Below are 23,052 nucleotides of genomic sequence, written 5' to 3'. Positions count from 1 at the left end.
CATCAAGTCTCCATAGCAAAAGAATGAAAAAAAATCTTATTTTCTCAGGAGTTTTCCCGCAGCTTAATATCTAACCTTCAACTTCAAAACAAGTTGTCATTTCCCCAATATATTCCATGAGTGCAGGGCCCACAAATTAAATACCTGTGATTATACTTCCAGTCCAACAAGAAATGCTATATCCATTTCACTAGCAAAATTCTGCCAAAGCAGTCAAAGTAATGTTCTGTGCACATTTGTGACACAATCCTCTGGGCTGTCATTTAGTATAAGCAACAATAAGGCATAGTACAAAGGGCATCAGCTTTGACCTCAAGATCTGTGTTTGAATGCCTCTCCTAAGACCTGTAACTGTGTGACCTTGAAAATTATTTACTCTCACCAGTCTCAATTTCTCATCTATAAAGTTGGGGTATGCATGCCTATTAGGATTATTGAAAAAATCAGAATTTCACAACTAGCTATATAATAGACTTGGCAAGTCATGAAAGCTCAATAGAGAGGAATTATGATTAATATATGCTTAATGTTCTATCCCTACTGAGGGCCTTCAAACCTCTAGCCTCTGAGAACCAATGAACTTTTAAGCCACTCAGCAACCCAACTATTAATGCTCAAATTAAACAAACAAACAAACAAACAAAAAAACACCTTCCCAAAGATCCCTCCTCATCATCTTCAGTTACAGTCTGTTTCTTGGGAGCCCAGGATTTAGCAAGTCAGTTCTCTCCTGTTGGGACATACTCTTTGCCATTCATGACTAATACACTGTATTCAATGTTTATCCCTTAGATGACAACCCAAGCCTGTGAGTCTTTTCTTTAAAGAAACAATCACAACATCATTTAAATAGAACAGAGAATGGAAATGCTATTTATAACCTCACAAAATCTCTATTTTCAAATAAAGTTAAAACATTGATTATCTTTCCTTCTTTTCCTTTGAACATAAAGACTTCAGCTTTTACTAAAACCAAAGGGCCTGACCAGTTTTACTTGAAATGAAATAAATTCTATAACTAGACATAGCCTCCTTCTTTGAAGAGCTTATTCATGGTTTCCTAAGCAGGCCCTTAACTCCCTTTAAAGTACATTACAGAGTCAGGTGAAAACCAAGTGCCTGACTTCAAACTACATGATACTGGCAGGGCCTGGAAAAACTCTTCCTTTCAGATGGCATTTGTTTTGTTTATTTGTTTTGTTTTGTTTTCTATTAGAAACCCATATTTCTTTATAGTGCTTTTTGTTCCATGACATGGGCAAATGGAAAAGGCATATAGGTTTTAAAATTAGATAAACACAAATATAATCCCAGCCATGCCATTTACTTGTGAGCATGAGCAAACATTCTAAAGTCATATTTGCTCATCTGCAAAATGTACAAATCATTGTCTATATACTACTCTGATTATTTACATCAGAGGTCAGCAAACTAGCATTTGCTACCTGATTTTGCACAGCCCATGAGATAAGAGTGCATCTTTAAAAAGTTTGGGGGTGAATGTAGGCAATTATTTTCATTTTCGTTATATAAGTACTTAAATAACATTCTTGATTGTGTGTCTTGACCCAAAAAACTTAAAATATTCACTATGTGACTCTACTGAAAATGTTTTCTGACTCTTGGGTTTAGATGATTAAGTAGACTGAGAATCTTACATAGGTGCTATATCTGCCTATAACATAGAATTACTTAATGAACACCAGTTCTGCTCATTGGAGGGACAAACTATGACTTTGTGTAATCAAAATAAAACAAGAGCTTTGTAAATGCTTGACAGTTTCCATTACACATAAACTTTGTGGTATGGAAAATTTCTTGGTCTTTCTGGAGGATAAGTTTACTTTCTTCAAACTGAAACTTCAGTATGATTTTTATACAGGATTCTTGGATAGGCAGAATTAATACTGCCAAATGGCCATACTTCCAAAAGCACTCTACAGATTCAATGAAATTCCAATTAAAATCCCAATGACATACCTCATAGAAATAAAGAAAGTAATCAAGAAATTCATTTGGAAAAATAAGAGACCCAGAAGAGCCAAAGCAATCCTTAGCAAGAAGAGTAAAGTAGGAGGTATTACAATACCAGTCCTTAAACTATACTACAGAGCAATAGTAACAAAAACAGCATGGTACTGGCACCAAAATAGGCAGGTAGACCAATGGTACAGAATAGAAGACACAAAGACAAACCCACATGAATACAGTTATCTCAGACAAAGGTACCAAAAACATGCAATGGAGAAAAGATAGCCTGTTCAACAAATGGTACTGGGAAAACTGGAAATTAATATGCAGCAAAATGAAATTAAACCCTTATCTTTCACCCCGCACAAAACTCAACTCAAAATGGATCAAGGACCTAGGAATTAGACAAGAGACCCTGCACCAAATAGAAGACAAAGTAGGCCCGAATCTTCATCATATTGGTTTAGGAGCTGAATTCCTTAACAAGACTCCTAAAGCACAAGAAATAAAAACAAGAATCAATAAGTGGGATGGATTCAAACTAAAAAGCTTTTTCTCAGCAAAGGAAAAAATCCTGTAGAGTGGGAGAAAATCTTTACCACCTGCAACTCAGATAGAGCACTAATCTCCAGAACTTATAAAGAACTCAAAAAACTTAACACCAAAAATACAAAAAACCCAATCGATAAATGAGCTAAGGACTAAGCAGACACTTCACAGAAGAAGATATACAACTGATCAACAAATATATGAAAATATGTTCAACATCTCTAGTAATCAGAGAAATTCAAATCAAAACTACCCTAAGATTTCATCTCACCCCAATTAGAAAGTCTATTATCAAGGATACAAGCAATAATAGGTGTTGGCTGGAATGTGGGGGGAAAGGTACACTCATACATTGCTGGTGGGATTGCAAATTGGTTCATTCATTCTGGAAAGTAGAATGGAGATTCCTCGGAAGACTTGGAATGGAACCACCATTTGACCCAGTTGTCCCACTCCTTGGCCTATACCCAAAGGACTTAAAATCAACATACTACAGTGATGCAGGCATTTCAATGATTATTGCAGCTCAACTCGTAACAGCTAGAATGTGGAAACAACCTAGACGCCCTTCAATAGATGAATGAATAAAGGAACTGTGGTATATATACACAATGGAATATTAGCCATAAAGAAGAATAAAATTGTGGAATTTGCAGGTAAATGGATGGAGTTGGAGAATATCATGCCAAGTGAAATAAGCCAATCCCAAGAAACCAAAGGCCAAATGTTGTCTCTGATAAGTGGATGTTGATACATAACAGGGGTGGTGGTGGTAAGGGAAGAATGGAGGAACTTTGGTTTGGGCAGAGGGAAATGAAGTGGGGAGGCTAGAAGTGGGAATGATAGTGGAATGAGATTGACATCATTACTCTATGCACATGTGTGATTGCATGAATGGTGTAAATACATTGTGTACAACCATAGAAATGAAAAGTTGTACCCCATTTTTGTATGAGTCAAAATGCATTCTTCTGTCATGTATAACTAAATAGAACAAACAATAAAAAAGAGATAAATTATTTAAAACAATAAAAAATGCCAAATACATTCAGCTATTTTACAGAGGTTAACTCCTTTTTAAAAACTTTGTAAGCTTATTATAGAAAATTTAGAAATTGCAAATACACACACATGTACCTTAATAGAAAACTAAGGCACCTGTTATCTCAACATTTAGAGATAATTCCTGTTAACAAAAATGGAATATATCAGAGTTTCAAGATGGCGGACTAGGGGGCGGCTGCATTTCACATTGCTCCAGGACGCAAGATTCAAAAGAGGAGATAGTGAGAGACTTGGGACCAACTCAAAGCCGCTGGGTGAGTCTCTCCCATTGGGGAGGCGTCCCAGATGGGGCGGTAGCCCCGGGACGTAGGGAACTTTGTGAAGTAGAGTTGCTCGGCGAGACGCCCCTCCCCCCACTGGAGCAGTAAACACGGACAACTGGGATCATCATAGAGGAGGCGGCTCAGCACAGCGCTTGGACTCGGAGCAACCACTGGGGCTCCGGGCAGCTGCCTGAGGAGGAGCAGTGTGGCGAGCTGTTTGGACCCAGAGCGACCGCTTCTGAGCACCAGGAGGCTGCCTGGAGGAAGAGGAGGAGCGCGGCGGGTCGCTTGACGTAGGACTGACTGCATCAGAGCCACAGGCAGTTGCCAGAGGAGGAGCTGCGAGGCGAGCTGTTTGAACTCACAATGACCGCTCCAGAACACCGGTGGCCTGCCTGGAGGAGGAGCGAGGTGGGTTGCTTGGTCTGGGAGTGACTGCATCGGAGCTGCGGGCGGTTGCCAGAAGAGGAGCTGCGTGGCGAGCTGTTTGAACTCAGAACGACCGCTCCTGAACACTGGTGGCCTGACTGGAGGAGGAGCGTGGTGGGTCACTTGGTCTCAGAGCCACCGTTCCTGAACACCCGGGGGGCTACCCCGAGGAGGAGGAGGAGAAACAGGGCGGGTCACTTGGACTTGGAGTGACTGCTTAGGGCTGCGGGCGGTTGGCGGGAGGAGGACACGCGAAGTGAATTGCTTGGGCTCCTAGTGACTGCGTCGGAAACCCGGCCGCTGTCCGGAGGAGGAGGTGTGTGGCGGGTCTCTGGGTATCAGAGCTATTGTACGGGGCTCCAGGTGGCGGCTCAGAGGAGGGGCTGCATAGCCAGGCTATTAGGTGCAGAGAAGGGTCCCAGGAGCTAGGTGGCTTCTTGCTGGAAGAGCCGCACCTAGACACGCCTAGGGGCGGAGCGAAGTTTCCAGGACTGCGGGCAGATTCTCTGGGAGAGGCAGCCTAAGGAGACTCGCCTGCGAAGGGTGAGGCTCCCAGGCCCAAGAGGTAGGTCCGGGCCCCTGGGAACGTTGCAGAGGAAGACAGCCCAGCCCAGGCGGTAGTTGTAGATTGAGGGGAACCTCTAGGAGGGGAACTGATCAGCAAGACGTCCCCACCAAGTGAGTCTTCCCTGCCGGGTAAGGTTTTCCCACAGGGATGGTAAAACCAGAGACACAGGCACAAACAGGACTTGCCTCAGCCCGCATCCTAGTTCCCTGTTGGATGACCATTGGTCAACAAGTGGAGGCACCTCTGCCCACTAGCAGGGAATATACGCCACCTGAGGGTCACCATCCCTAGAGAGGCAGCTTCTTCGTGGAGCTCCGCATTATCAACTTCCTCTAAGACTTCAGGCTACTGAAGAATAAGAGGGGATATACTAGCAATCTTCAGGGACATTATAAGTCGATAGAGGAAATCTGCAATATCTTAATGACCCACTGATTCCTGAACAATATGAGAAAACAAGGGAAGAAAATGCCCCAAACAAATCTAGATGTTACATCAATAAAATCCAATGACAGCATGGCAGAAGAAATGACAGAAAGGGAGTTCAGAATGTACATAATTAAAATGATTAGGGAAGCAAACAATGAGATGAAAGAGCAAATGCAGGCATTGAATGATGAGATGAAAGAGCAAATGCAGGCATTGAATGATGAGATGAAAGAGCAAATGCAGGCATTGAATGATCACACCAATCGACAGTTAAAAGAGCAAATACAGGAAGCAAAAGATCATTTCAATAAAGAGTTAGAGATATTGAAAAAAACAAACAAACAGAAATCCTTGAAATGAACGAAACAATAAACCAAATTAAGAACTCCATAGAAAGCATAACCAATAGGATAGAACACCTGGAAGACAGAACTTCAGATATTGAAGACAAAATATTTAACCTCGAAAGCAAAGTTGAACAAACAGAGAAGATGGTAAGAAATAATGAACAGAATCTGCAAGAACTATGGGATATCATGAAAAGGCCAAATTTGAGAATTATTGGGATTGAGGAAGGCTTAGAGAAACAAACCAAAGGAACGAACAATCTATTCAATGAAATAATATCAGAAAATTTCCCAAATCTGAAGAATGAAATGGAAAATCAAGTCCAAGAGGCTTATAGGACTCCAAATACACAAAATTACAACAGACCCACACCAAGGCACATTATATTGAAAATACCTAACATACAAAATAAAGACAGAATTTTAAAGGCTGTGAGAGAAAAGAACCAAATTACATTCAGGGGGAAACCAATACGGATATCAGCAGATTTTTCAATCCAGACGCTAAAAGCTAGAAGGGCCTGGAACAACATTTTTCAAGCTCTGAAAGAAAATGGATGCCAACCAAGAATCTTATACCCAGCAAAACTTACCTTCAAATTTGACGATGAAATAAAATCATTCCATGATAAACAAAAGCTAAAAGAATTTACAAAAAGAAAGCCAGCATTACAGAACATTCTCAGCAAAATATTTCATGAGGAAGAGATAAAAAACAAAGAAGCATATCAGCAAAGGGAGGAATTACCCTAAAGGAACTGTCAAATAAAGGAGGAACCAAGATGTGTCAAAAAAGAAATAAATAAATAAATAAAATTTTAAATATGAACCAAATGACCGGGAATACAAATCATATCTCAATAATAACCCTAAATGTTAATGGCCTGAATTCATCAATCAAAAGACATAGACTGGCAGATTGGATTAAAAAGAAAGATCCAACAATATGTTGCCTACAAGAGACTCACCTCATAGAAAGAGATACCCATAGACTAAAGGTGAAAGGATGGGGAAAAACATACCATGCACATGGACTCAGCAAAAAAGCTGGAGTATCCATCCTCATTTCAGATAATGTGGACTTCAAGCCAATGTTAGTCAGAAGGGATAAAGAAGGACATTTCATACTGCTTAAGGGAAGCATAAATCAGCAAGATATAACAATCATAAACATCTATGCCCCAAACAGTTTCTCATCCATGTATGTTAAACAAATCCTTCTCAATTTTAGACACCAAATAGACCATAACACAATAATACTAGGTGATTTTAACACTCCTCTCTCACCACTGGACAGATCTTCCAAACAAAAATTGAACAAAGAAACCATAGATCTCAATAACACAATCAATAATTTAGACTTAACAGACATTTATAGAATATACCATCCAACCAAGAGCAAATACACTTTCTTCTCAGCAGCACATGGATCCTTCTCTAAAATAGACCATATATTATGCCACAAAGTTAATGTCAGCAAATACAAGAAGATAGAGACACTACCTTGTATTCTATCAGATCATAATGGATTGAAGTTAGAAATAAATGAAAGAATAAAAAACAGAAACTACTCCAACACCTGGAGATTAAACAATATGCTATTATATGATGAATGGATAACAGAAGATATTCGGAAAGAAATTAAAAAGTTCTTAGAGGTAAACGAGAACAAAGAAACATCATATCAAAATCTCTGGGACACTATGAAAGCCGTACTTAGAGGAAGATTTATTTCATGGAGCGCATTTAATAAAAGAAGTAAAACTCAAAAAATAAATGACCTAACACTACAGCTCAAAGCCCTAGAAAAAGAAGAACAGACCAACACCAAAAGTAGAAGACAGGAAATAGTTAAACTCAGAGCTGAAATCAACGAAATTGAAATGAAAGAAACAATACAAAAAATTGACAAAATAAATAGTTGGTTCTTCGAAAAAATAAACAAAATTGATAAACCTTTAGCCACACTAACAAAGAGAAGGAGAGAGAAAACCCAAATCACTAAAATTCGGAATGAACAAGGAAATATCACAACAGACACGACTGAAATACAAAACATAATTAGAACTATTTTGAAAATCTATACTCCAACAAAATAGAAAATTTCGAAGACATCAACAGGTTTCTAGAGACATATGAATTGCCTAAACTGAACGAGAAGGACATACACAATTTAAATAGACCAATTTCAAGTAATGAAATAGAAGAAGTCATCAATAGCCTACCAACAAAGAAAAGTCCAGGACCAGATGGGTTCTCAGCCGAGTTCTACAAAACCTTTAAAGAAGAGCTCATTCCAATACTCCTCAAACTATTCCATGAAATAGAAGAGGAGGGAACCCTCCCAAACTCGTTCTATGAAGCCAATATCACCCTGATACCTAAACCAGACAGAGACACATCGAGGAAAGAAAATTTCAGACCAATATCCTTAATGAACATCGACACAAAAATTCTCAACAAAATTTTAGCAAATCGCATACAAATATATATTAAAAAGATAGTGCACCACGATCAAGTGGGTTTTATCCCAGGGATGCAAGGTTGGTTCAACATTCGGAAATCAATAAATGTCATTCACCATATCAACAGACTTAAAGTTAAGAATCACATGATTATTTCAATAGATGCAGAAAAAGCATTTGATAAAATACAGCATCCCTTCATGCTCAAAACACTAGAAAAAATTGGGGTAGTGGGAACATTCCTAAACATTATAAAGGCCATCTACGCTAAGCCCATGGCTAATATCATTCTAAATGGTGAAAAACTGAAAGCGTTCCCCCTAAAAACTGGAACAAGGCAGGGATGCCCTCTTTCACCGCTTCTATTCAACATCGTCCTTGAGACTCTAGCCAGAGCAATCAGACAAACCAAAGAAATTAAAGGGATACGAATAGGAAAAGAAGAACTCAAACTATCCCTATTTGCTGATGATATGATTGTATACTTAGAGGAACCAGGAAATTCCACCAGAAAACTTTTAGATCTCATAAGTGAATTCAGTAAAGTAGCAGGATATAAGATCAATGCACATAAATCTAAGGCATTTCTATACATGAGCGATGAATCTTCAGAAAGAGAAATCAGGAAAACTACCCCATTCACAATAGCTTCGAAAAAAATAAAATACTTGGGAATCAATCTCACAAAAGAGGTGAAAGACCTCTACAATGAGAACTACAGAACACTAAAGAAAGAAATTAAAGAAAATCTTAGAAGATGGAAAGATCTCCCATGTTCTTGGATAGGAAGAATTAATATTGTCAAAATGGTCATACTACCAAAAGTGCTATACAGATTCAATGCAATTCCAATTAAAATCCCAATGATGTGTCTTACAGAAATAGAGCAAGCAATTATGAAATTCATCTGGAAGAATAAAAAACCCAGAATAGCTAAAGCAATCCTTGGCAGAAAGAGTGAAGCAGGGGGTATCGCAATACCAGATCTTCAACTCTACTACAAAGCAATAGTAACAAAAACAGCATGGTATTGGTACCAAAATAGAAAGGTGGATCAATGGTACAGAATAGAGGACAAGGACACAAACCCAAATAAATACAATTTTCTCATACTAGACAAAGGGGCCAAAAATATGCAATGGAGAAAAGATAGCCTCTTCAACAAATGGTGCTGGGAGAATTGGAAATCCATATGCAACAGAATGAAACTAAACCCATATCTCTCACCATGCACGAAACTAAACTCAAAATGGATTAAGGATCTCGGAATCAGACCAGAGACTTTGCATCTTATAGAAGAAAAAGTAGGTCCAGAGCTTCAACATGTCGGCTTAGGACCAGACTTCCTCAACAGAACTCCCATAGCACAAGAAATAAAAGCAAGAATTAATAACTGGGATAGATTCAAACTAAAAAGCTTTCTCTCAGAAAAGGAAACTATCAGCAATGCAAAGAAAGAGCCTACAGAGTGGGAGAAAATCTTTGCCAACCATACCTCAGATAGAGTGCTAATCTCCAGAATCTATAAAGAACTCAAAAAACTCTACACCAAGAATGCAAATAATCCAATCGACAAATGGGCTAAGGAAATGAATAGACACTTCACAGAAGAAAATATACAAGCAATCAACAAACATATGGAAAAATGTTCAACATCTCTCGTAATAAGAGAAATGCAAATCAAAACCACCCTAATATTCCATCTCACCCCAATTAGAATGGCGATTATCAAGAATACAAGCAACAACAGGTGTTGGTGAGGATGTGGGGAGAAAGGTACACTCTTACATTGCTGGTGGGGCTGCAAATTAGTGCAGCCACTCTGGAAAGCAGTGTGGAGACTCCTTAGAAAACTTGGAATGGAACCACCATTTGACCCAGTTATCCCACTCCTTGGCCTATACCCAAAGGACTTAAAATCAGCATATTACAGAGATACAGCCACATCAATGATCATAGCTGCTCAATTCACCATAGCCAGATTGTGGAACCAACCTAGATGCCCTTCAGTTGATGAATGGATAAAGAAACTGTGGCATATATATATATAATGGAATATTACTCAGCCATAAAGAATGATAAAATTATGGCATTTACAGGCAAATGGATGAAATTGGAGAATATCATGCTAAGTGAGATAAGCCAATCTCAAAAAACCAATGGACGAATGATATCGCTAATAAGTGGATGATGACACATAATGGGGGGTGGGAGGGGTTAGTGTTAGGGTTAGAGTTAGGGTTAGGGAGGGGGGCAAGAATGGAGGAAGGAAGGACTGTATAGAGGGAAAAGAGGGGTGGGAGGGGTGGGGGGAAGGGGAAAAAATAACAGAATGAATCAAACAACATTACCCTATGTAAATTTATGATTACACAAATGGTATGCCTTTACGCCATGTACAAACAGAGAAACAACATGTATCCCATTTGTTTACAATAATAAAAAAAAAGAAATATCTAACAACCTCTTAACCATAAAACAAACAAACAAACAAACAAACACATCAGTTTAATTACATGGCATTTTACATGAGTGACTCCATTTTGGTCTGGTCTACTGGGACTTAGAGCAAGAAGCTCAGTTCAAAATGATAGCCTCTCATATTTTTTATTTAACTGGCTGTTCCTGGGCTGGGGGTATAGCTCAGTGCTTTGCCCAAAGTCCTGTGTTCAATCCCCAGAAAAAAAGCGAAAACAAAAGAATAACAAAAACCAAAAAACTCAGGCTATTCCTGAGTTGCGTTCTTTATATCCTTTATAATAAACCAAAAATAGAAGTAAAAAAAAAAAAAAAAATGGAATATATCTTTTCATTTGTTCTTTTTTAAAAAAAATACTTTTAGTTGTAGATAGACATGTACTCCACCACTGAACTAAAACCACCCCTTTTAATTTATTCTTGTATTCTAAGATTCCTACTTTGTACTCTTGTAATTAGGTGACTCATTTCTGACTAATTAGAAGTATATGGAAGAAACATGGACTTTCTAGAAAGTCTCTTTAAGAGCAAGGATGCCCACCCTACCCTATTTAATTTCCCTTTCCCTGTCCTGGGGCTAGACCACAGAGATAAATAGTAAACCAGGTTAACTATCTAAATCATGAGATTGAGGCACTAGGAATTTAAGGATCTCTAGGGATGGCATAGCAATGAACTAGGAGTAATCTGAGTCTTGGGAAAATGTACAGAGTCCACATAGAAGCTCTGGATTGGTTTTCCTGCTCCCAGGCTTCTTTTATTCTTCTTTGCTTTCTGTATGTATTCTACTTTTGTTTTCCTTTTATTTGCAAATAGTTCCCCTTATCTCATTTACTTTCTCTTGGTGGGTGGAATAAGGATAATTTAAATAGATAAAAATGTTACCAAGGATTTTTCCTGGTATTAGCATGAAAGTGGGTTCTATTTTATTTTACCATTTGTTTATTTATTTTTATACATGTAAAGTAGCCAAAGGAAGGCAAAAGAAGTTACATAGTCTCAGTTCCCCAAAGACCTTAGGCATGCCAGATTTTCTCCCAAGTTGCTACTTTCCTGAGAGAGGCTCTCATTGGTCCCTTGGAGAGGAAATCACCTTTAATTATTTTACCCTTTATGCTTTCCTGCATTTTCTTTGTTTTCTACTGGGGACATATGGTGATTTTGTTGTCAGAAAAAAAATATATTGAGTGGTATATTTGAAATGTTTAGCTTTGAATTATGAAAGAAAGAACCTCGGATTCGACAGAATGTATGTGTAAACTAGACTATTCCTCTCAAATATTTTTAAGAACAGAAGGAATTGCCACATCAGTCTTTACTAATTTCAATCAATGATGTTTATTTTACCAACCAACATACCACTGGGAGAACATACACTAATCTGATTTAAAAAAAAAAAAAACCTCAGTCAACAATAGTTATAGATGCAACAGAGGTTAGATAATGGAATTGTTCAGAAAACAAAGGCAGAAAACTTTAACACAGATTAAGTAATTATTTCTGGGGCTATGATCTCACAATGTAAAGTTTTGAACATTAGTATAAACAGCTTTTAAAGAACACTTTTAAAACAGTTCAATAAATGACAATGTTGTGGATATCACAATTCCATTGCAACAGGACCAGGAGGGAGAAGCCACGCATCCAAATCAGGTAAATGGACACCTATAGCCTGAGATAAAATTTGCAGATAGAGCATTATAGGCTTTAAAAAAAAAAAAAAAAAAAAAAAAAACTCTAATTCCAGAAAATGCTATGCTCTGGAAAACCGTTAGATCATTCCAAAGTCGCTCTAGTGAAGACACAGCTCACCAGTAGATAAAAAGCACACTGAAGGCATAGAGGACTTACTACCTGAGAGTGTTTGAACACAGTCTTAGACATTAAGGGATAAAGACAGATTGAGATAGGTGAGAGTGGAAGCATGAAGAGCTCCAGGACAAAAGCTGATGAAAATCCTGAAGCAAAATTTAAAAGGGTAGTAAAGCATAACCTAACTGGGTGCAGAACTCACCAAATCCACTGCAGTAAACATCCCCACTCTAAGACTGACAAAAAATCCTTTTCCCTTTTCCCAAAGTGCTCATTGTATAACCATGGGTATAAAGGACTATAATAGGTTCTAGAACAATGAGGGTGCACCTAGGGGAAGCTGAGTTGAAAAACACTCCAAATTTTTTCTTTTTTTTCCCCTTTTTATTTTCTTTTTGCAGTGCTGGGGATTGAACCCAGGACCTCGTGCTTGTGGCAAAACATCCCAATTTTTTACAGAACATCTTGAATATCCATTACAAGTTTGAGAAGTTTGTATAGTTCTGTGCAACCTGCTTTCCCAGCCTTGCTGGAGCAACAAGGAAGTAAAGCTGGCCTAACCCACCATTTTGCTCATGATTTTATTAGAAAAAATTCCAGACTAAGAAGTTCAAAGAACAGGACAGTAAACATCCACTTGCCACTAACTAGATTTAATCATTGTTATCACTTTATCTACTTTTCCATCTATGCATTTGTGTGCACATGTGTATGTGTTTGTGTTAATAGATTACAGATATCATAGTTTTTTATACCAAAATATCCAAGCTTGTGTCTTTTAAATAAAATATTCTATTAAATAACTGCAGCATTATTGAAACCTGAGTATTAGCAATTCCCTAATAGCACTTAGTGTCAAATGCACATTCAAATTTTCCTGATTGCCTCTAAAATATCTTGTAAAGATTTCATCTTTGAAACTAAAATCCAAAAAGGTTTTTGTTCTGTTTTGTTTTAGTAGTTCATCTATAAGCTAGCTCCCTGCGAGCCCAGCCTCCTGGTCTTAACCTTGTGTAACACTGCTACACTCCAAGCTTGAATTTGAGCTGGACTTGATCATTTCTAAGAATTAGAATTCAGTGAAAGAGACAGGATGTCTCTTTTGAGACTAAGCTATAAAAAGACTATGGATTTCATCTTGGGCACTCTCTGCTCTGTTTTTGATCACGTGCCCTGAAAGAAGCCAGCTGCCCTGTTGTGATGCAGCCCCAGGGAAATGCTCATGAGGCAAGGAGCTGAGACATGCCAACAGCTACATGAATGAGCTTGGAAACACATCCTCCCACCCTTTCCCTCAGCTGAACCTTCAGAGAGACTCCATCCTGGACAACAGCATGACTGCAACCTCAGGAAAGACCTTCAGCCAGCGGCACCTTGCCAAACTGTGTCCTGATTTCTCACCTCAGAAACTGGGATGACAAAAGTTTGTTGTTTTAAACCCACTGTGTTTTGGTGTCGCTGTCATAGTGCAGTAGACAACTAATATAATTTAATTAGGTTATTATGTCTCATTTTCTTTTAATCTTGAACAACCTTCCAAATGTTTTCCTTCTCAGGTTTTCTAGTATTTCATCTGCTCTAAAACAAAACAAACGGTTTTCAGTGACCAGGTCAGTTTTCTTACTAAACATTCACATTATCATATGTCGATTTACCCCGTTGCTTCCTTGTGGTCATTTAACTTGTTCCTACATCCTTGCACTTTCCGAAAACTAAAAGTCATGCTGAAAGTCCTCATTAGAGTTTAACATTCTTGGTGTAAAAACAAAAACACTTCACAGATAATGTGCCCTTTGTATGAGCTTACATTAAGAACCACAGGTCCTGGGTTGTCCTACCATTAGTGATGCCAATTTGAATGTATTAGGTGGTTTCTCTAATGTAAAAACTCTTCCCTCCCCTTTCCAATTAGCAAGTAATTTCCTAACACACCTTTGGATGCTGTGAACTCCCTTTACTGAATGGTTCAGAGAGAAAGCCATCTGTCTGGAGACAAGACCCAGCATCAATGAGACAGGCAAATGACTCCTTTGCAAAATAGCCATAATCGATATGTTGAAATGTTTCTGCTCTTTTTACATAAGGATGATGAAATACACTTCACCATTGATGAATATTAACCCTTCCTACAATACATGAAGGTAAATGAAAGCCAGGTTTTAGCAATCTAAGGTGCTCAACTAAATTTGGAATACAGGCTCCACCAACAACTTGCTTCCATTTGTTCTATCTACAGGAATTAAACATTTACATATAAAAATTATCAGCATTAGAGTAAAGCAAAAAGCCATTGCTGACTTTTGTAATCATTCACATACATACTGGCAGATAATTAAGAGCAGTTGTGCACAGCCTCAGATCTCACATTACCATCGTTTTTTATAAGTTTGAAGGTAATTCACCAACAAAAATTTTCAAGGTACAAGAAAAAACCTGTGCTTCCTTAGGTAATCATTGTCTGATTAAGTGTGGTGATTTCATTCTAAATGTTCTCCAATATGGCAGAAGTAAAATGGAGAAATTCAACCTTCAAAAAAATGGAATTCATCTCACAGCCAGTTTCTAATTTCATAGGATTGTGATTTTCCAGTTTGATAGTGAAGAATAACGTAGGGAGAGATAATATGAAGCAATATATTTTTCATTTGAAACATAATTAACAAATTATGCAGAATTATCACAATCTCCCTTTTTATGTTAAAATGGGGTCTTCTGTTTCAGTCCCCTCAAAATTACAGTTATCATAGTTCAGTAATGAAAGGCATCCCATCCATGAAGTAATAAATTCAAGTTGGAATCAAGTAAATCATTATCTCTAGCAACTAAGAGTATCAAAAACAAAATATTATTTTTTCTCCACAGTCTTAAAGAAGACAATTACATCTCATACAGCATTCCTGAGTCAGAGTCCTTGTTTAAGCAAGTTATTAATATACTTATATTTAGTTACAGTATATATTTGTGAGTTAGATGTCATATAAAGTTTATCTTCATAAATAAAAATTAGTCAAATATACTGCAGAAATAAATTACATTTATCTCACAAAGCTTTTGCATAATTTTTACTCTTATTTCTATAACATTACTGTCAGCTGCTGAGTACATATGGAAATAGTTGTACAGAATCAAGTACTTAAATACTGAGACATTCAACAAACAGGATTTTGCTATTTTTCTTTTCTCAGAAATTTCTTTTTTCAGAAATTCTGCTTTGTTAATGCAGTCTTAATGTTTACAAATAAGTTGAAATAATTCATCATCATTGCTGAAAAAATTATTTCCCTTTCATTTTAATGAACTATACAATAATATAAAGTCTTTCTCAGCACTGCTGTGGTGGTGGTTTACTCTTTCCTTAGAGGAAACTATATTTATTACTGAAAGTTTGTTTGATTAATCTTTTCCAAATTAGATTCCATGTATGAGTAAGATCATACAGTATTTGTCTTTCTCTCCCTATAGAAGTTGATCTCATACAAGTTGAGAGTAGAAGGTAGATGTTAGAGGCCATAGAGGGTGGGGGCAGGGAGGAATGAGGAAATATTGATCAGCAGATACTAAGCTACAATTAGATAGAAGTAAGAAGTTCTGGTGTGCTGTTGCACAGGTACATGACTACATTTCAAAAAGCTACAAGAAAGGATTTTGTAAATTTCATCATGAAGAAATGATAAATGATAAGCATTTGAGGAAATAGGTAAGTTTAACCTTAATTAAATATTGTACAAGGAATACATGTATCAAAATGTCATATTAATATCTCATTAATATGTATAATTTTGTGTTGTATCAATTAAAAATAAATTTACTTTAAATTTTTTAAAATTAATCTTTTCTTGTAAGGCAACACATCTGTCAGAATGAATAGACAAGATTCTTTGACATCTTGACCATTATGCTATATTTTAATTAGATGAAAGTTATTTCCCAGACAAGCCCATTTCTCCCTTGTTGATGATTAACAGGTGAAGAGTACACAGAGAACTACTTTCCTGTGTCCTCTATTCACTTTCTGGGAAGGAAGGAAGAATTCTGGCACTCCAGATTCCATGTCTCTGAAAGGAACCCTTTCCCAGTGACTCAGAGGCCACCTGTGCACAAGACCCATTTGCCTTATGGGCAATACCAATTTTCCAAATGAAAAAGACTCATCCAGTTCATGAACATTTAATGGGACTCAGTTTTTGACCATGTTTGAAGTTCTAAATACTTAAGAAAACGCTACTCAAATGGAAAGTTTTGCTGTCAATTTAGTCTTCACCAGAGATTCCACAAATCTCTGTAGGATTAGCCACATTTAATTGAAGGATTCTTGTTTCCCAGAGGAAGTAGTTAATCAAATTTTCTCCTTTGCCATATATCTTGGTTAAATCAAGTTCTTAAAAATTTACATATGGTGTGGGGCCCAGGGACAGTTATTTTATTTTATAGTAAGAAGCAATTAGTCACTTTTGTTGGAGTTTTTCAGAGCTGCATTTAGAGTAGTGTGCTGTGGGACCCTTATATGCAGCCTACATTGCTATAGATTGTTAAATGTGTCACCATGGTCCAATCTATGGGATCTACTGTATTTTCTCCACTTACAAGTCAGGTAAAACCATCTAACAGAGATGATGAGATAGAGAATTCCTGAGGATTCCTAAAAACATGTCTGACCCTAATAGCTATTCACAAGTCAACTCTGCCACACTTTCTGGAATTGTACCACTGAACAGACACTAAGTTCACTGTCTTATGTTCATATAATCTATCTACTTCTTCTTTTATCTCTAATTTCTCAGCCTTACCCTCCCACAGCATAAAGTGCTCAGCAGTCACAGATGAAGGACAGATCTGGGAACTACAGAATTGAGATTTTAGGGATAAGATGGATTTGGACTTGATGACTGACCCGCCACTGCCCTTGAACCCTGTTCCCTCCTCATTCCAGTCCTTCTTATCCATTCCTGCTCAGTCAGACATACACAGAAAAACTCCTGACACATGCCCAGAGACTTTTAATGTATATTACCTAACATATTAAGTTCAGATTACCCTCTTGAGAATTTCCCTGGGAAATATTAGGAATTTGCAGTTGCAGGCTTGGGAAATGGACAGGAACAGACTCTCTAAAGTCTTCAGCAACTGACCCATTGAATTTTCCCACTTACACTCTTTAGCTCAGGGAGTTTCTTTGCCTGGAGACTCCTGATCCTAACTGTAAACATTCAGTGCAAAATTCTACCTTATTTTTCTGTTCAGTTGAAACATGATTGTGCTTTGTTTACATCTTATATGAGGATTTATTTTATTCATCTATTGTGCTATTTTTGCTCTTCTCTCATTACTTCCCAGATTACCAAAGATCAGATAACAGGAAGACAGTGAACAGCTTTATAGAATCTGAAAAAAACACAAATCATGCGGGTATGATTCAGTGATATCCAAAATCAAAAATCACTTAATTGGTGTGTATTATTTTGCCTAATTAATTTCTACTAGGCATAGAAAATGTGCAAATGTGTTTCATTCTCAATTAGTTTTAACTATTTCTAACATTAATCACTGACATCATGACCATGGTGACCAAATCTTATAAGCAAGATTAAGTTGGCGTTTTCTAGGAGTTTAAATAGAAATAAAAACTCAAAATGGATCAAGGACCTAGGAATCAGACCAGAGACCCTGCATCTAATAGAGGAAAAAGTAGGTCAAAATCTTTATCACATCGGCTTAGGACCAGACTTCCTTAACATGAATCCCAAAGCACAAGAAATAAAAGCAGGAATCAATAATTGGGATAGATTCAAACTAAAAAGCTTTTTCTCAGCAAAGGAAACAATCAACAATGTGAAGAGAGAGCCTACAGAGTGGGAGAAAATCTTTTCTACACACACTTCAGATAGAGCACTAATCTCCAGAATCTATAAAGAACTCAAAAAGCTTTACACCAAGAATACAAATAACCCAGTCAATAAATGGGCTAAGGAAATGAATAGACACTTCACAGAAGAGGATCTACAAGCAATCAACAGATATATGAAAAAATGTTCAACATCTCTAGTAATAAGAGAAATGCAAATCAAAACTACCCTAAGATTTCATCTTACCCCAATTAGAATTTCTAGTGTCAAGAATATAAGCAACAATAGGTGTTGGCAAGGATGTGGGGAAAAAGGTACACTCATACATTGCTGGTGGGGTTGCAAATTGGTGCAGTCACTCTGGAAAGTAATATGGAGATTCCTTAGAAAACTTAGAATGGAACCACCATTTAGCCCAGTTATCCCACTCGTTGGCCTATACCCAAAATGATGCAGCCACATCAATGTTCATAGCTGCTCAATTCACAATAGCTAGATTGTGGAACCAACCTAGATGCCCTTCAATAGATGAATAGATAAAGAAACTGTGGTATATACACACAATGGAATATTACTCAAGCATAAAGAAGAATAAAATTATGACACTTGCAGGAAAATGGATCAAGTTGGGAAATATCTTGTTAAGCGAAATAAGCCAATCCCAAAAAACCAAAGGTGGAATGATTTCTTTGATAAGTGGTTGATGACACATTACGGGGAATTGGGAAGGTAAGGGAAGAATGGATGAAGGATGGATTATGTAAAAATGAGGGGTGGGGAGGGGGCAGGGGAGGAAAGATAATAGAATGAGACAACATCATTACCCTATGTACATGTATGAATACACAAATGTTATGACTCTACTTCGTGTACAACCAGAGAAACGATAGTTGTACTCCATTTGTGTACAATGAATCAAATTTTTAAAAAAACTGAAAATAATTAATTTTAGGAAATATTATGTTAAGTATTCATATTCAAGTCTAAGATTAGAGAAAAATATTTTTATCCAAAATATAATTGCACTCAAATCATAAATTCAAATATTGAACACCCTAATTTTCATAATTGTATTAGACATTAATCTACTAATATGAACATTGTTTATTTCATTTATGCCATGCCCATATTCAAAAAAGACAGGGAACAATTTATAATATCGAAATATAAAACTGGACAAAATAAAAATAAAAAAGAATATTTTTAGGGGAGAAATAAATGCATACTAGAGATATCCTAATTGAGTGTTAGGCTTAAGACTGAATTTGTAGCCAAGTGTGATGATGCACACCTATAATCTCAGCAATTTAGGAGGCTGAGGCAGGAGGATCCAAGTTTGAGGTGAGCCATCAATTTAGGAAGGCCCTAAGCAACTTAAGGAGACCTGTCTCAAAAAATAAAAAGGGCTGCAGATGTAGCTCAGTGGTAAAGCACCCCTGGGTTCTATCCTCAACACCACCAAAAAAAAAAAAAAAAAAAAAAAAAAGGTGGGGAGGAAACATTATGGAATGATACTGACTAAATTATATTTTTATATTGTATGCATGTACAAATAAATAACAATGAATTCTACCATCATGTACAATTATAATGCACCAATAAAATCTGAAAAAAATATAATACATCCAGAAAAAACTCAATTTATCTTAATGAAAGCAATAATGGAAGTGTGATTCTCAATGTCTATCCAAATTACTCATAATCAGGACACAGGACAAATGCTGTCCTAGCAATCAATTCTAGAAGGAATTTATCACAAGGATATAAAACTTTTGGATACTATAACTAAAAATTTATCTGAAGACATTCTTATACAAACTAGAGAGTGCTTTTTAAAAACATTACAGTATGTCTACAGAGTAAGAACCTAGTCCAGGCATTTTAGATACTGGTGCTCCATCTATTCCAACAAAACATTTAGAGAATCTAAAGAAATAGATAACGAATACTAGGCCTTTACCAATTTCCCTCAAACATCATAATGTTTCAGGAAACTCAACAGTTTCTAGGTAAAGTTAACTCACAGATTCTCTGACATGTGTCAGAAGTGCCAAGAATCAATCATGTTGAGAAGAAAGTTACATCAAATTTCCTATACTGGCTGTGAAGACAGTAGAAATGACCTTCCACTGACAAAATTTGGAAGCCCCATGGCTAGTGTTAAAATTAGCTGCCTGAGTTTGAAATTAGCTGCAAGTTCAATGTTATCATTCTGTAGTTGAAAGCGATTCCCCTGTTGTTAGTTTTATACTGCATATCATACAGAAGAAATACACAGGATTTGTTATTAAATGAATATCCATTTTTTCAACCAGCATAAATCCATCCACTGAAAAACTTTAATCAGTTCAAAAGTTACTGAATTTTAATTAAAGTATGTTATCCTTAAAATGTAATGGGAAAGCATATGCAAAACTCACCTTCATCTAAAATAATATCACAAAGTCATAGGAACTTAGGAAATGGAAAAAAAAAAAAAAAAAAAAAAAGGATTTCTGCCTTCCCCTAACAATGAAAAGACCTTTCCTGTTTTCACAAGGTTTTGATACTAACTCTTCTCTGTCAAGGAGCATGTTTGATTTTCAAATTCTGGTTCTGGAATGAAATACTTCTATGAAAGTCAAAACTGTATTTGTCCTCACTCTATCTCATTATAATTTGAAGAGTGGTCCTCAGACTTTTTGTTCTCAGGCCCTTTATACTCCTAAACACATTGAAGATCTCAAAAGAACTTTTGTTTATATATTTTGTACCTATTTATATTACCATATTACCAAAACTCAGGAAAATGTAAAATGTAAAATAGTCAAGCAAACATTCCAGTAGTTGTTTTAGCCTCTGGAAAACTCCATTTTAACTTTATGAGAAAACGAGAGTTAAAAAGTCAAATAACACCTGGTATTAATGTGAAAATGGTTTTGACATCATGAGTTTCCCCTACAAGGTGTTGAGGAGCCCACAGATACCAGCATCATATTATGAGAACCACTAGTTTAGAAGAAACACCACTGACAAAGGTAAATTATGAGCAAAATAAACATGGACACAAAGTCCTACACTGCAGGTATGCACACAGGTCTTCAAGTTATCTGCTAGGAAAGGGACTTTAGCTTGATGTGCACCACAAGGAAGCACAGAGGGATGGTTACAGCAGAGTGACTCACAAATATTCACCACCTAAACCTGTCTACATTTTAATTCCTCACCTAAGCAAATTGCACTTTCATCTAGCTTAGACTGCCTCCAAAACCAAACCAGAAGAAACAATGGTGGCAAACAGAACACTTGCCATTCCATCTAGCAATGGTTGATTTCATTATGGATCACGAGATGCGTGTGTCCCTCACAGCACTGATGTCCTTGAATAAATTTTATAAGACAATCAATGGGGCTAATGAAGAAAAGTATTGTTAATTCTATGTATTTATTTTTATTGCTTCTTGTTTTTTTTTTTTTTCTTTATGTTGTGTCCTTTGACCAATTTGATCTATTTTTCCAGTCCCTGGAAGTCACCCTTCTGTTCTGTGTTTCTACAAATTCAACTTTTTTAGTCTAAATATGAGAGATCATAGAATAGTTTTCACTCTATACCTAGCTTATTTCACTTAGAATAATGGCCTCAGTGTTCATTCATGTGTTGCAAATGACAGGATTTCCTCTTTTTTCAAGACTGCATAATATTTCAGTGTATGGGGGTATGTATAATACTTTATAAATTCATTCATCTATATGTGGATACCTAGGTTAACTGAAAGCCTTGTCTACTGTGAATAATGCTACAATGAGAAGTGCTGATACCTTTTTGAACAGCCTGGCTTGGTTAACTTCAGATATATACCCAGAAACAGGGTTGCTGACTTATACAGTAGTCTATTTTTAATTTTTTGTGGACTCTCCAGTGTTTTCCATAAGGTTTGTATCAATTTACATCACCACCAACAATGTACAAGGGTTCACTTTTCTCCCTATCATTGCCAGTATCTTTATTTTATATTTTTTGATAATAGCCCTTCTAACAATTTGAAGTGCTATACCACAATTTTATTTATATTTCCCTGATAGTGACATTAAGCATTTTTCCACAAATTTGTTGCCCATTTTGTCTTCTTTTGAAAAATGTCTAATCGAGGTTCTTTACAATAGGTTGTTTTACTATTAAATTGTGTTCATTATGTATTCTAGATATTAACTTCTCACCAGATGTAGGGTTTGTAAATACCTTCTCCCATCAGATGGTTGTCTCTTCATTCAATTAATTGTTTCCTTTGCTAATAGTAGCTTTTTTGATCTAATTCCATTTGCCTTTTTTTGGTTTTGTTGCCTATTTTGGTATCTTCTCCAAAAAATTCATTGTCCAGACCAATGTCAAGAAGCTTTTCCTTTATAGTATTCTTCTTGAAGATTTACAGTTTCATGTCTCACATTTAAGCCTTCAATATATTTTTGGTTGTTTTTTGTATATGTCACAAGAAAAGGGTCCATTTTCGTCCTTTGGCATGTAGAAATCCTGTTTTCCTAGTACTACTTTTCAAAGAGAAAATTATTTTCCCATTTTGGGTTTTGACTCCTTTGTTAAAGACCAATAACCATAAGCATGTGGATTTATTTTGGGATTTTCCATCACTTTCAATATTTTATCATTTAATATATCTTATTTTGTGTATGCATTAGTGCAAAATCACATGTATATAATTTAAAAGAAAATTTGAATATATTAGGGAGTGTGTTTAAAAACTTTATTAATTGGATATACTCTCAAGATGATTTACAGACTATGAGACATTCATTTTATTTAAAAATTTTTTTCCAGATAAATTCAGAAAACTGACAAAA

At 36.5% G+C, this 23,052-nt stretch overlaps 1 protein-coding gene and 1 non-coding gene across 3 annotated transcripts in view; both read right to left on the bottom strand.

Annotated features, from left to right (window-relative positions):
• Prkg1 (protein kinase cGMP-dependent 1) overlaps positions 1-23,052 on the bottom strand; it is a 1,194,090-nt gene that overhangs the window by 393,818 nt on the left and 777,220 nt on the right. The window lies entirely within an intron of this gene.
• LOC124986026 (small nucleolar RNA SNORA67) lies at positions 11,521-11,664 on the bottom strand. The gene has a single exon (XR_007108937.1). It is a non-coding gene; the product is annotated as a small nucleolar RNA SNORA67 (small nucleolar RNA).

The sequence above is a fragment of the Sciurus carolinensis genome, chromosome 5, assembly GCF_902686445.1.
Source record: "Sciurus carolinensis chromosome 5, mSciCar1.2, whole genome shotgun sequence".
NCBI lineage: Eukaryota > Metazoa > Chordata > Mammalia > Rodentia > Sciuridae > Sciurus > Sciurus carolinensis.
This window is presented reverse-complemented; position numbering and strand designations above follow the sequence as displayed.